Genomic DNA, 14,627 nt, shown 5'->3' on the forward strand with positions numbered 1-14,627 from the left:
AAATCTTATATTTATGTATCATACCTGCACTGTGGTGCAAAATAATCTCACGTCCTTGACATTGAGAAATACTGAAGTAAAGTTTTAGAAAGAAAGATCCTCATTAAAATCAAATTTTACTGTGTAATTTTTTAAGGTAGGATTTCAGGATCTTCTGCATTTTAAATAAGCAACAATTCAGAGAAAATCAATCTCCATCCTTCTCCTTATCAGAGAGAAAACTTGTTTCACAGAGTATTCCACAGAGTTATCAGGGGAATACGGTCATTGTTCACATTGAGGGTGGCAGCTCGTTTTACCCATAGAGAATATATTTAGGTACCAGCAATCTTGGGTTTCTTCCAAGGTATTGTGGAGTTGCTCTACAGTGTCTGATTTACTTTAAGGCTTCTTGTTATTGCAGTTTAGGAACAGAATTTATCCTGCACACATCCTGTTCAAAACAAAATTTTGTCTCCTGTTGAACAAAGATAAAGAATATTAGAACGTTTTTGTGGCTAAAGGTTGTGTCCACATTAACTGGAAAGGTAAACTCATATTTGTGAATTCATGGACGTGGACTGATGGATACAATACAAACTCTGCTTTCAAATACACAGAATGGCATTTACAGGATGAGTCTCAGGTACAGTCTGGCTAATATAATCTTGATTTTGTTTCATGCTTTGAATATTTTAATGAAAAGTTTCACTTCTGTCAGTTACTATGGTGAGTACATTGCCTATACATTGCCTTTATTACATGCAAGTGCTTTCAAGATACCCATGTATGGTCATTTTGCTGTGTAAAATCAGTGCTGGAATCAATGTTTCTGTGAGCAAAAGAAAGCAGATTTGGCATCAGATAAATGCAACGTATATATATATATATTATACTTTTGAATAGAGTATAATGTTTGAAAGCATAATAATACAAAAATACTGATATTGATGTAAGAACCTTGATTTACAAAGTCCTGGACTTGCTTTAAAAAGAATGGACTTGATTTACCATTGATTTGGAATACAGCAGCTGTTCTGCATCACAGAATCATTTAGGCTGGAAAAGACCTCTAAGATCATCAAAACCTTGTCTTGGTGAATGGAGTACAATGAAGAAACTAATCTGGTTAAACCTGTAGGGAGCTATTTAATGCATAGAAAATAAGCTAGAATTTGTCAAGATACAAGTGCTATCACTTCTACACTCAGAATTTCATGTTATTTCACTGCATATATTCCTGGAAAGCTGAATGAGAAACTCATATGAAAAGCTGAGGCAAAAAAGAGAAGCTGTTCAGCTACTCCAAAGTAGGTCAGAGCAGTGTTTTGGGGGAAGAAGGTGCTGTTTTATATGTACTCTTGTAGTCTGGAAATCCTCACAAAAGAGATATGAAAAAACAGAAGGTGGCTGTTATTTTGTTGCTGTAAATTGAAGTGCCTGAAAAATAACTACTCTATAGTAATCTACTCCTTTTCTTAGTGCCCCACAAGGACTCTCAGAGACAGGTGTGTTTCATCCAGATGCAAAGAGCTTGATTTGCACTTACAACACATAAAAACACTCCCTGCTAACTTGCTAGCAAGTGTAACATCAGCTATACCCTACCTCACCTATACCCTGTATCATTAGTGTGGGGAAAACAGCTGCCTCGATCCAGTGGGTTAGTTGTACTGAGTGGTTTGGTGTACTTATGTAAGGAAGCTTATGTAGTCATTTATAGTCTGTTATGGTAGGAAGATGCAGAGAAAAAAAGCTTTGTCTTTCAAAACCTTTCACATTTCATCCTTATAAATTTAAGTTGATTTCCTGGATAGACGATTCTGCAAACAAGCTGTCTCTTATTGAGATACTTTCTTTAGAAATTTGAGAGCCTTGGTAAGCAAGATGGGAAACAAAGGATCTGAACAAAAATTTGCTTCAAGTACATCAAGTGCAGAGCATCACTACTAAACCACTTCCAAGGCAGAGAAGAAAACACTGTTTGAAAATCCTGTGTCAGGGCTTTTAAACTAGAGTGGCAAACCTGAGGCTGTAGTTCCACAAACATGGTGACAAAGCCAATAACACTGATCCAGGTTAAAATATTTATTTTTGTTTTTAATCCAGTTTTGCTAGGAGAATAGTGTTCACAGAACTGTAGCTGGAGTTCTTTTCTTTTCTTTTCTTTTTTTTTTTTTTTTTTCTAGAAATTATTATTTCAAGTTACTACTACTACTTTGACTTTTGATCCTTTTAAAAATATAAAGCAGAATTCACAACTCATCTCTTATATTTTTTTCATAACAATGACAAAATCAGATGCACAATGGAGCCTGAAAAACTGAATACACATCACAGAGAATGTAATTATGATTATGTGAATAGCTCTGCTGCCTGTGTCCAAGGGAAGCCTTACCAGGGGGCACGACCACTCGATAGATCAGAAAGGATAAATAGTACCTGATAACTAATTTTGTTCTGGCATAATCTGCATTTCTATAATTTATGAAAATGTTGCAGTGTACACAATCTATACTTAGAAGCAGACAGCAGACCAATTGCTTGTGTTTGTAAATAGTTTCCTAGTTTTAGCAGAATTTGAATGATTTGATGTGACACTATTAGTGTTATTTCTTTTGACAGACACCTAAAAGTCTGTAGGGGTGAATTGGACATGAATGTTCTTGCATTCCCAACTACATCAGTGCTACATCAGTCAGGATAAGCTGCGTGGATTCACAGAATCACAGCATCACAGAATGGCTGAGGCTGGAAGGGACCTCTGGAGGCCATCTGGTCCAGCTCTCTGCTCAGGCAGGGCCACTCAGAACAGGTTGCCCAGGCCCAGGTGCAGGCAGCTTTCAAAGATCTCAAGGGAGGAGACTCCACAACCTCTCTGGACAACCTGTGCCAGTGCTCCGTCACCCGCACAGTAAGGAAGTGTATCCTGATGCTCAGAGGGGGCCTCCTGTGTGCCAGTTTGTGCCCGTTGCCTCTTACCCTGACACCGGGCACCACTGACCCTCCTCTTCTCCAGGCTGAACAGTCCTAGCTCTCCCAGCTTCTCCTTGTAGGATATGTGCTTGATGTGCCTAGGCTAATTTGGAATGAATTCCTATTCCTACCCAAATGTATATCCTGCTAATAATTGGCTCCATATGGGCTTACTACTGTAGCAAAGCTGCCCGTTGCAGTAACACAGCATGGCATGTTCAAGCTAGTCCTGCTGCCTGACAGCCTTGACATAAATGTGCTATTTCCTCTATTTGTATAACAATCCCTGGCTACCACGCACATCCTTGGACGTGAGTTTTCACTTCACAGTTCCCAAATGGCCTTCATACAATTTGCTGTGTGTGCATAGCCTGAGTATTGCAGAAATAACTACACCGATCCTAAAGCTCAGCAGGGAAGTATATTTGCAGGGCAGTTAGACATTCAGCTGCCTTTTCTATTCCAGAATCAATTTGTTTACTGTGCTTTAGTTTGGATTTGCATAATACCATAGCTTTTTTACTTTATACACCACTATAATACAACTGCAGAGAATTTATTTGACATAGTAAACATTGTCTGCTTTTAGTCTCCTTTAGTTATGATCTGCTGCTAGCAAGTGTGACTGGCAGTGCATATAAAATGAGAATTTTTCCCTGAAATGAAATATTAGAAATTCCCTGCTTGCCTTCTGCTGTGTAACCTATGCCGTTCCCAACCTCTGCTTATGTGCAGCCTGGCAACTAAGCTGCTTCCTCTTCCTTGGGAAAGACTGTTGCCTCCACTGCTCTGCTTCCTGCATTGCTCATTTAACTATCCAATACCTTCAGAAAATGTTGCCAATTGTTGTTGCTAGTGACAAACAATCTGCTTTATATTTTGAATTTCAGCTATTAGTGCTCATCTCTGTAACGGGTGCTGCCATTTTGGGGTTAGAGTTTGAAACATGATGCTGATGATCTGTAACCACAATTGACACATTTTCATAAAGTTATTAGAAAAGATTTTTGAATTTGAATGTTTTTGTGTTTTACTGGGGTTAAATCAGTTAGAAATATGAAAGGAAAGCCAACAGGTTTTTCAGTGTGATCTCCTGTTGCACACAAAACTGTGTTCCTGTGTTTCCTGGAGAGAGGCTTAACAGACTGACTTTACAGGCAAGCATGGACTGTGGTATGTACTAATCTTTTCAGACGCATTTTCAGACTGTAAGCCTAATCAAGAACCTTACAATATTAATTTTTTATTTGTGGTTTAGAGAATCTTTACCTCAAATGAGGTACAAAAAAAAAAAATGGTAATAATCGAACATCTCAGAAAGGGAACAGAACTTTAAACATTTTGTAACTGCGTGCCAGAAAGTTTACCTTTAACTTTGTCTTTGAATTTACATCAGCAATAAGGCCATGGAATATCTCTGAGTTTTAGAAAAGGTTGCTGTCATTCTTGTGAGCTATGCTCTCATCTACAGCCTGTGAAATATATTCTCAAGGTTTTCAGTGTATTCTTCATAAATGGATTTCATAACACAAATACCTTCCAAATAATACTATGGTTGCCTAAACCTAACATCATTTGAGGTGTCTCAGGGTATTCAAGACAATAGCACAGGACAAGCAGATGTGGCATAGGATTTGCTGAAGACCTCTGCAGCCTTGTGGAGCAGCAACAGTATCTTGGCTGGAATACACACTTGCTCATACCATATAAATAGCTCCTTTTGGAGCTGAATTTGTCATAGACCTGAAGTGTTCTTGACCTAAAACCTGGGAGTGAATCACAGTGTCTGAGCTAGATAAAAGGCCACATCTCCTGCAACCTCTTCAGCTGTCTTAAGTGTTATGTGAAATTTCTGCAGTTTGTAGATAGTTTGGAAATACTCCAAGCTTCCCTTTGTGCCAAGTGATGAACAATAACTTTGTTGCGATGTCTCATATAAACAAACCAGTTGACTTGACTCTTCATATTTCCAGAATTAGAAGTACAGCAATATCCAGGAATTACAGATATTTTCCAATATTTGTAACCTTCAGGAGTTCTCATGATTCACTCTAAAGCAAGAGAAACTAACTGTTTTCCAAAGTTTACCTTCATTATCCTTGATAACAGGAAGGCAAACAGTGTCAACCTTAACTATGATTGTCACAGCTTGGAAAGCTCATTTGTCAAACAAGTTTTCCCTCCTCTTCCAGCAAGATTGAGAAGACCATTCTCTGAAAACACTGTGCTGTATTTATAGGTTATTAAATAAAAAATGCTGAGGAAGGACAACTAATACAAAAACAAACAAACAAAAAACAAAACAAAACAAAACAAAACAAAAACACAACAACAGTCAAGAACTGAGGGGAGAAATAATTCAAGTAATTGACTTTTGCCTGATTATGCCATTGAATTAACAGTTTTATACTGATAGGTATAGTAAGATTTTCAGAAATGTTAGTTATGTAATCTCAGATTTTCTAAAAATCACGATGATGACACTGGTGGAAAATCTAGACATCAGAGGTAACTTGGTGAAAGTAATCGTGACATTTTCCAATTTTACAAATTTTACAAGTTCACAATCTTAGGGCAGATTCCCTCAAATGGAAAAAGATGAACATAGTATTTTTCTTAAGGAAAGCCTGACATGGAGAGTTGCAAATAATTTGGCTTAACTTTGATAAGCAAAAATATATTAAAAACAATAATTAACACTACATTGCAACTAGTGAGAGGATAATGAAATTAAAAGAAAACAGAGTTTTTCAGGAAAAAACAAACTGTTTTACTACGCTAGCAGAGTAAATAGTTGAGTGTTCTAGGCAGAAACGGTAAATATAGCTTGATGATAGCATAACTTTTGATGTTGTTGTTTTATGTTACTTTCTCTTATATTAAGGACATATGGTCCAGATTTTAAATTACAGTTAAGAATAGCTATCAGTGCCTTCACCTATAAATATGAAAGCTGATTTTATATGGAATACTTTTATGTTCCAATTTCTTTATTTTGTACTTTTAGTACTGTGTTGGATGAATACAGACTAAATTTTTTTTTTCTTTTATCAATGTGGGAAGGGCTGTAAAAAACATTATAAAGGATAAAATGAGAAGTTAAACTGGTCCTTGTAATTTGGAAGAATAGCCTGAAAGCAACAAGATGGATTTCAAGAGAAACACAAACACAGTTTAATAAAGGAACAAATTATTTCTGTTAAAAAATGAGGATGGGAAGAATCTCAAAGCAACACTGGTGTGTGAACAAAATCCCTAATCTAAAAGAATGCTATGGGTTATAAATGTTTTAGAACAGTTTGAGCAGCTGCTGTGGCTGGGGAGTTATACCTCAGTAGAGATATAATAACTGACTGTATTTACAAGCCTAGTTCCCTTCAGTGTAAAATAAAGTTCAATACCTTATTTGCTTTCTTTTCTCTTCACATTCTTAATGATGTGGATCTAAAAAAATGCTGTGAAAAAAGCAAAGGTCATATTGGCATGCATGAAGAACATACGTGACACCCAAGATTTAACGATTTTGCCATACAAAATAGATAGGAGACCTCAGGTGAGTACTGTCTCTATGTTTGCACACCACACTTGAATAAAGAGAGAGATAAAGTAAAAGTGGGGGACAGAAGTTTGAAAACATGATTTATGAGTATGAGATTGAAGGAATTAAACTTGTTTCTTTAGAAAGAGGAAACTGAGTCATGGTACTAGTTTCAAAATGTAAAACATTGCAGAAAAGATGATCAGCTGTTCTGCATGACCACAAGGCAAAATGATTTATCTCAGTTTATTTCCCCACAATATAAATAAAATAGGACTAGAAAGTATTTTAGTAGTGTTTTTCAATGCAAATAGAATTGTGCTAGCATGTGAGCAATTGCCTTCACAATATGAAATACTGTGTGAGCAAATAGTATTTCAGAGATTGTAATAACATGCATGTTGATATTTTCCTTCATCAATGAAATAGTATGAAGCTCTTGAAATGTGCTAACAAGGCACAATAGGTAGATCTGCTCCATTTCTGTTACTCTTGTTTCATGTGTTGGATCCCAGCAGTGAGGGAAAAGTTATCAAGAGACTGAGCAGGAAAATAATGGAGCTAGGTATGACATGAACACTCATGGGTACCTCCTGTCCTTTAGCTCATCACAGACCCCCACACCTGTACATCGAATGACTCCACCAGCTCATGTCCTCCTCTAGATTACTCCCAGCCCTCGCAGCCATCTTCCACATTTCATCCATTGGTAACCTTCCGCAACCTCACTCACCTTCCCCATCCCAAGAACACCTGTACAGGAGCAAGCACCTACCCTTGGTAGTGGTAGAGAAGGTACTGTGCAATTTGTGAGATGATGTATAATTTGATGGAAATTAGTTTGTTAAATTGCTCCCATAGTATTTCATAGGAATAGCCACGTGCTGTTTAATCACCATCATCTCTTCCTGCAACGTGCTCACCATATGGCTTCATTTTATAATACTACTTCACTATTATCAATATTTTTGTACTAATATTTTCATTCATTTGAAGACTCACACATTCAGGGCCATACCTTGTCCTTAGCACATACCTGAACTAACCCATCTCTAATGTATGGATGGAAAGCTCATTTACTGCCCAGTTGCAAAGACCAGGCTCTGAATTTAGATTTGACCTTGTACAGCAAGTGAGAAATTGTCCAAACAAAATCAGCTTGGATTTTATATGTCACTCATATGACATGACTAACGGTTTTAAGATCAGCATCTTCACTGTGATAGAGGACAAGATAACAGCCCCACACTAGGTACAACATCTACAGTATATATACACACTAGGTGTAATATATACAGTATACGCAACAGTCCCTCCCTCAGAAAGACTGCAATAACAGATGACGGAAATAAGCCTGTAGATGAAAGTCAGAGGTTTATGTGGATGGAAAATAATACTCAATTCATACTTAGTTAAGATAAGTTATGATATTTGGAATCATTTAGGGAGCAAAATTAAATATCACAAGACTGTAGTTTTCTGTGTGCATTACAGTGATAAGGAGTATGTATGTATATGTATAAAAATAAAGAAAAGGATATTTCATATTTTTTCCCTTACTGCCTGCCTGGGAAATGTGTTGGATGATTGTTTTCCATGATTTAGTCCCTATTAAAAGAATTACTTGGTACCTCTGTTAGCTTTCAGTCCGTTACTAGTAAAATGCAAGATGTTGAATAGAAGATGATATGTTCTCATGATTATAGGACCACTGCAGGAACAGTTCTTTATAAAATTAAATAAATACATAAATTAGTGAACTACAGGGAAAAATACAATGTCTCTAGAACTGTTTTCCACTGCTAAAAGTGCCTGCCCCTTTGTGGATGTTTTTCTTTACTATGGCAACCCACATATCTGTGAATTTTTCAGTAGTCATGCATAGTGAATAAATTGAGAAACTGACATAACGTGCTATATTGCATTCATTTTTTTTTTTTTATGTCAGAGCCAGAGACACTGACCTTACCTGGTAAACTGTACTGTGAACCATAATTATTGCTGCAGGTGAATGTGTAGTCAGCAATCAGTGGAAATTAAATGTCTGGTATTTTGTGACATGAAAAATGAAACATAGAAAAGTTGGACTTGGACAGTGCAAATGCTTCCGAGTTCCTGAAGGTGATGGTATTGTCACCAACACAGCTAATCCTAAAAGCACACACACACCTGATAACCTGCACACACCTCAGGCGAGGAAAGAGGATCTTACTTAATTGGTGAGAATATACAAGAAAACATTATTGGCTTGCCTCAAGGTTTAATGGTTGTTTTCACAACTAAAAGCTCTGTATTTGTTGATTTTAACCATTCACATCATCAGGTTATCATGTTATGTTCCTAGTTGCCAACTTTACTTAAATACATTGCAGTAGGGAGCAAATCTCTACATCAAACAGGGTAGTTGATTCATACTAGAAAAAAACAGTAATATAATCAAGTATCTGACAGTCACAAGAAAATATGTAAGTCTGGAGACAGTGCAAATCAGGAGTACATTTCCTTAAGAGGAACTCAAACATTTAAGATTCAATTAGTTTAGTTCTTTTCATTGTAGATACACTGGCAGAAAAAACTATGATACACAAAATTTTACAGAACACATTGGAAACATTTGGAAACATGACTTCATAATACCTGAGTCCTTTCATTTAGAAACAAAGCAAAACAAAACTCTTTTCTGATTTATTTATAGATTATTATTATTTTTAAATAGCATTCAGGTATTTTCACAAAACTGCTTTTTTTGAAAAACAAAACAAAGCAAAACATAATCCACAAATAGCAGGCTTCTTGATACTTTCTACTGGAAAGATTAATTGAAAACTAACCTTCTAGTTAAAGCAAATCAGAAAATAAAGTTCCAATTAATTTTAAAATACTGTGAAAATGTGTTTTATTATTTTTTCTAAAAAAATAATATTTGGATTCTTGAAATAAAGGTGTTAGATTCATACAATTAGGCTAATAACTATTAATTAGTTTTGAAAACTTTGGTAGTCTATGTGTAACTGTTCTCACAGACACATTAAAACTTATCTTTAAAGAGCTCTAAAATGCTTATGGTAGAGTAACTCTGAATCTAACAAAATTAGTTTTGTGTTATTTGAAATACAGTAAATGCAGATGCTTGTCTTGTATACCTTCATTTATTTTTTTAAATGTACAGCCAACTTTCGGTAATGTTTTTTGTTTGGATAGTGGCCACCTATGGTGTCTGTTTGTCCTGATGTGTACACCCATGTGTAGGCAGCTTCAGCCTGTAAGCCAAACAGAAATTTCATTTAACCAAGCCCAAGTCTGCTGATCCTATCTCAGCAGGTGAAAATTAAGAAACTTTTGGTGCTGATGATAGGTTAGGGGCTCACAGATTATTTTAGGGGGACTATTCTAATTAACAAAGGATATGCCAATCCAACATAAGAGTGTAATTGCTGACAAATTATATTTAACATATTTCAAGATAACGTATAACATAAAAATAGGACTACACTAATGCATTGAATAGCAAATCTAGAATCACTGTAGAACCTTTTGATTAGTAATACTTTAAAGAAGAGATGAAGAAGTTTGTGCAAAATATGAATGGGACACTGGGAGGAGAGACAGCAAAAATTCCTGTTAGTTCAGCATTCATGGCTCAAGTATCATGGTTCATAAAGTATCAAGTTCATAAAGTTTATCTTCCATCTCTGCCAGATGTCCTCTTCAGAAACATCCCAAGCTAAAAGCAGAAGTTATCTTAATATGGAAAAGCTATTGATGAAAATAATGCATTTTCACAAGGCTGCAGAATTTTTCACATAAACAAAACATCTCATTTAGAGTTATTATCAGAAGTCTACAATGAAAAGTTAAATGTAGCCTTCTAAGGATAAAAGATATTCCTGTGAGAAACTGCTTACAGGTGGGATAGAGTAGAAAAATGCAGTACTGAAAACATTTTTTGTTGTTGTTTCATTCTTGATATCTTATCTTCGTATATGTAGATTTTGGCAGATTTGGAGACTGATGTATAAACCATGAGAAAACTGTAGCCAGTCTAGCTGTGTTTATCTAATATGTCTGAGAATACAGAGATATTGCCAGGAATGGAAAGCCAGGAATTTTCTCAAACTGTACATATTATCTCATTTTTCTGTGGTTTGCAGTGTTATTATTTTAGTAGAATAGTTTATATATTGTAGGTGTTAAATGGAAGCACTGTAATGCAGATTAACAGTTATTTTTTGTTGCAGAAATTATTTTTATTGACATATATACTTCCATCCCATTTGCAGACATAAACATAAACACAGACAAATATATTTGCTTTCTGTGTTTTGCAAATCCCTTCCCCAAATAGGCAGATTGGTGTCTGTCTTCAGAAAGATAACGGTAGAAGCCAGTATAACTGTGTTCATAACTGGGAACATTTTCAATAAATTAACTCCTCTGGGTTGTATCTTTAGCAGTATTTCTTCCTTTAGGTTTGAGCCTGCTGCTTAAATCTATAAAACACTACATTAATGAGGAATTTTTCTGTGAACACTTGCAAACTGATGCCTTCAGCCAAATTTGGCACCCAAATTAAAAGGTTCAGCATAATGGAAGGCTGACGTGAAAAAGGAGAATGTGTGTTGTTGCAGCATTTTTGGGTGTTCCATACCATTGTGCTGATCTGGGAGGAAACCTCATGTATCTTATTGAACTGGTGCCAAGAGCAGTGCAGTAGGCCTTGGACATGTTCACTTGCAAGTGTTAGAGCTGTTAGAGCTCTAACTTCAGTTCAAGTTGTGAACAAGACAAGGTTTCCTCTGCACAATTTGGGTCAGAGTTACATCACACATTGTGTTGCACAGTAGAAATCCCATTCCTAATTAAAGTATAAACGAACTAGCTCAGGGATTTAGACACAATACAGGCACAGGAGCTGGATGTGGACTGGTGTAACCCATTTCTGCTACTGTTCTAGACTCCAGATAGCTCCCACAGACTTAGGTTGCCTATCTCCACACTATCTTGCCTGCACAAGGACAAACTACACTTTGTTTTCAGAATCACACTGCCTTATCAGGCTACAAGAAGCAGGGTACTAAGTACCGGCTATCTCCTGGAGATGGCTGGTATGCTGTGCAGGGGAGGAGTCCCAGACCTTGTGTTTAGGTTTGCCTTGGTGACAGCACTGCTATGTGCTGCACATCCATGGGGCCAGGTGGCAATGCATGGAACTAATAGCTAACATGTTGCTAGTGATTAAAAAGAGTGATGCTTAATAGGAGAATAATCTGATTATTTATTATACATAACTTAATAGAATGAGGGGGGATTGGTAAAATCGTGTTAAAGAGATGTTGAAAACATGTAACTACAAGTAGGTACTTGTAGGGTTGCAGGGGAAGGAGGGGAAGCCTGACAAGCCTGGATTCTTCATTTCCTCATGCAACTTCTTGGGATAAGACCTGTAGGAAACAGGGCAAATTTGCTACCTCTCTCTGTTCTGCCAGAAAGCTGTTCTGTTACAGGAGTGTTTCTATAATGTTAATAAAACAAGGTTCAGTGGGAAAATACTCCAATTCCCCCCAATTTAGTGTAAAATACCAGAAAGAGTTTAGGTTTCAGGCTTCTGCTTGGCCACCTGTCTTGGTTTCCTAGCCTTTTGGCGTCTCTCTGCCCTGTAGATGACAGATTAGCTGCGAACATCCTCTATAAAAGGAAATTGTGTTCTATAAAATTCACACCAGGGTTTCCAATTTGGTATCAGAGTCAGGACATCCTAAAATAAAATTTGTTTCAAAAATAGGTCAGGGGGGTGTCAGGGTTAAAAGCAAACAATCTACTGATGTCAGTTTATTCTGTGAGAAAACACGCATGGAAAAGGGGTTTAGTGTCTTGTTCAGGTGCAGTAGTTTTTTTTGCTGATGGGGAGTAAAGCAAAGGCAAACAATAATAGCATGTTCCTTGAATCAAGTGTGATAAAGAAGAGTTCCTATATAGCAAAACAGGAAGTTTAAAAAAAGGCCAAACAATTGATCTTTAAGAACAGGAACGATATTTTAATTTTAACCTTTTTGTTTTGATTTTAATTTAGAATTTACAAAGAGATACAGATCAATGTCAGTAAACAGTGTTTTAGTGCATTCAAACCACACATGGTGATGATACATTAAGAGATATTAAAATATTTTAGAGCTTAAATTTTCGTTCTGCAAATGAAATGCTGAGAGCTTTAGCTACCTGAATCAGGATGTTTATTTACTTACACGACTCATTATCTTCCCAGCATTTTTTTTTTTCTATGAATTGTACAGCAAAACCTTAATCTGAGCTTTCCCAATAATTTTGCTTTAAGGACTTTGTCCCTTTCCTTTGTTTAAATGGATACATTGGAAGTATTATTTTCCAGATCCTGTCTATGGTTGAGTATGGTTTGTTTTGCAAGCCTAAGCAAAAACAATCAACTCTCTAACAATGTTAGTAATTTTTATTCAAAAATTGAACTCTACCTTGACAGAGACCTTGTCTAGGCATTTGCATCTTGAATTCATTCATTTTAAAAAATACTATTACTGTTTTTGTATTTTAATAAAATAGTCCATCTTTATGTAATTTATAATTGGATATAATAAAATCTGTTCTGATACTTCTAATTTAATCTGAGGGAATTTTAAGACTGTCCTGGTTTGAAAATTACATATTAAATATAAGTAAATAATAGATGATACAAGGATAAGCTTTTTTTCTTTTTTTTTTTTTTTTTTTTTTTTGTCTGAGTACATCAACTTTCTGTTTAAGTTACTTCAATATTCAGAATAAACTGATGCTCTTAGATGTTTACTATTAAATATCAGAAAAAAAAAAAAAGAAAAAAAAAAAAGAGCTTAACTAATCGGTAAGCACTCTCATTATTAACATTTGTCCCATCTGTTCTGGCTTCAACTTCCAGCCATTGGATATTGCCATATCTTTGCTGATGACTGAAAAAATGTTGTACTGCCAGTCTTCTCTCTCTGGGTACTTAAAGAATGTGATCAAATCATTGCTTCAGCTTTTCTTTGTTAAGCTAAAAAGATTGAATCTCTGGAGTCCTGCATCATCAAATGTCTGAATCATTCCTGTACTTGTCTTTGATGTCATTGTAGTTTGTCAGTGTTCTTAACATATTAACTTGAAATCTGATTATGCCTTCTAAGAGAAGATGCAGCACCACCAAACAGAATGATAATGGAAGTTCTCTGCTTGTATTTTCTGCTGTTGTTCCATATTTCTCCTTTTAAAAATCACAGAATCACATAAGGCTAACTGTGCACAGAATTCTCTAAAACCTATGTTCAGTTGATCGTCCTTTCCAGGGGTTCTGATTACCAGAGTAGAAGTCATTGTCTTTGTTCCCATGCATGACTTTACATTTCCTTATCTTCAAATACATTGCGGCTGCTTGTTTCCATGTTACCATGTGATCTAGATAGCTCTGTATCAGTGAACTCTACCCTTTCTTTTATTTGCCTTTTCCCTAGCCTTTGCATCTTCTGTAATGACTTTGTTTTCTTCCAGAAGTGTTAAGCTGGACGAGATAAGAATTGATCCTATAGAATCCCATTAAAAACACATGATTTCTTGCCAGCTTATGTCTAGATGGCCATGTTAGTCCCATGCTGAGCAGCATCCTGCTTATAAGCACGTGCCATGGCTTTTGGACTGGAATTGCATAGCCAACCTGACCTTTGGCTAGCTGGCAGAAAATATGGGTGTCACGGGCTGGAAAGTACATTCAATTGTGGAAATGAACGTGTTCTTTTTATATTACATTGACACTCTTTGCTATTATCAGCCAGACTTGCAATGCCATCAAAAAATTGATCAAATTAGTTGCCGTGATCTAATGTAAACACACATACATTAGCATATCATTTCTGTTCTGAACATTTTTATTGACTGAGTCCTGCTATAGACATTGTTCTATTTTATCCAGCACTTTTATGAGGTTGGCAGAGCCTGTAGTATTGAAGTTATTCTATTTATACTTTTTAATAGTGATGAAAACTGGATTTCTTTCTGTGTCCTGATTCTTCCACAGTGTTCTCTGACCTCCTGACAATTGTTAGGCATTCTGCAGAGTTCCTCTGCCACTTCAGGCTCATGGGTTCAGCCCATT

Source organism: Netta rufina (assembly GCF_964035555.1).
Source record: "Netta rufina genome assembly, chromosome: 2".
Classification (NCBI taxonomy): domain Eukaryota; kingdom Metazoa; phylum Chordata; class Aves; order Anseriformes; family Anatidae; genus Netta; species Netta rufina.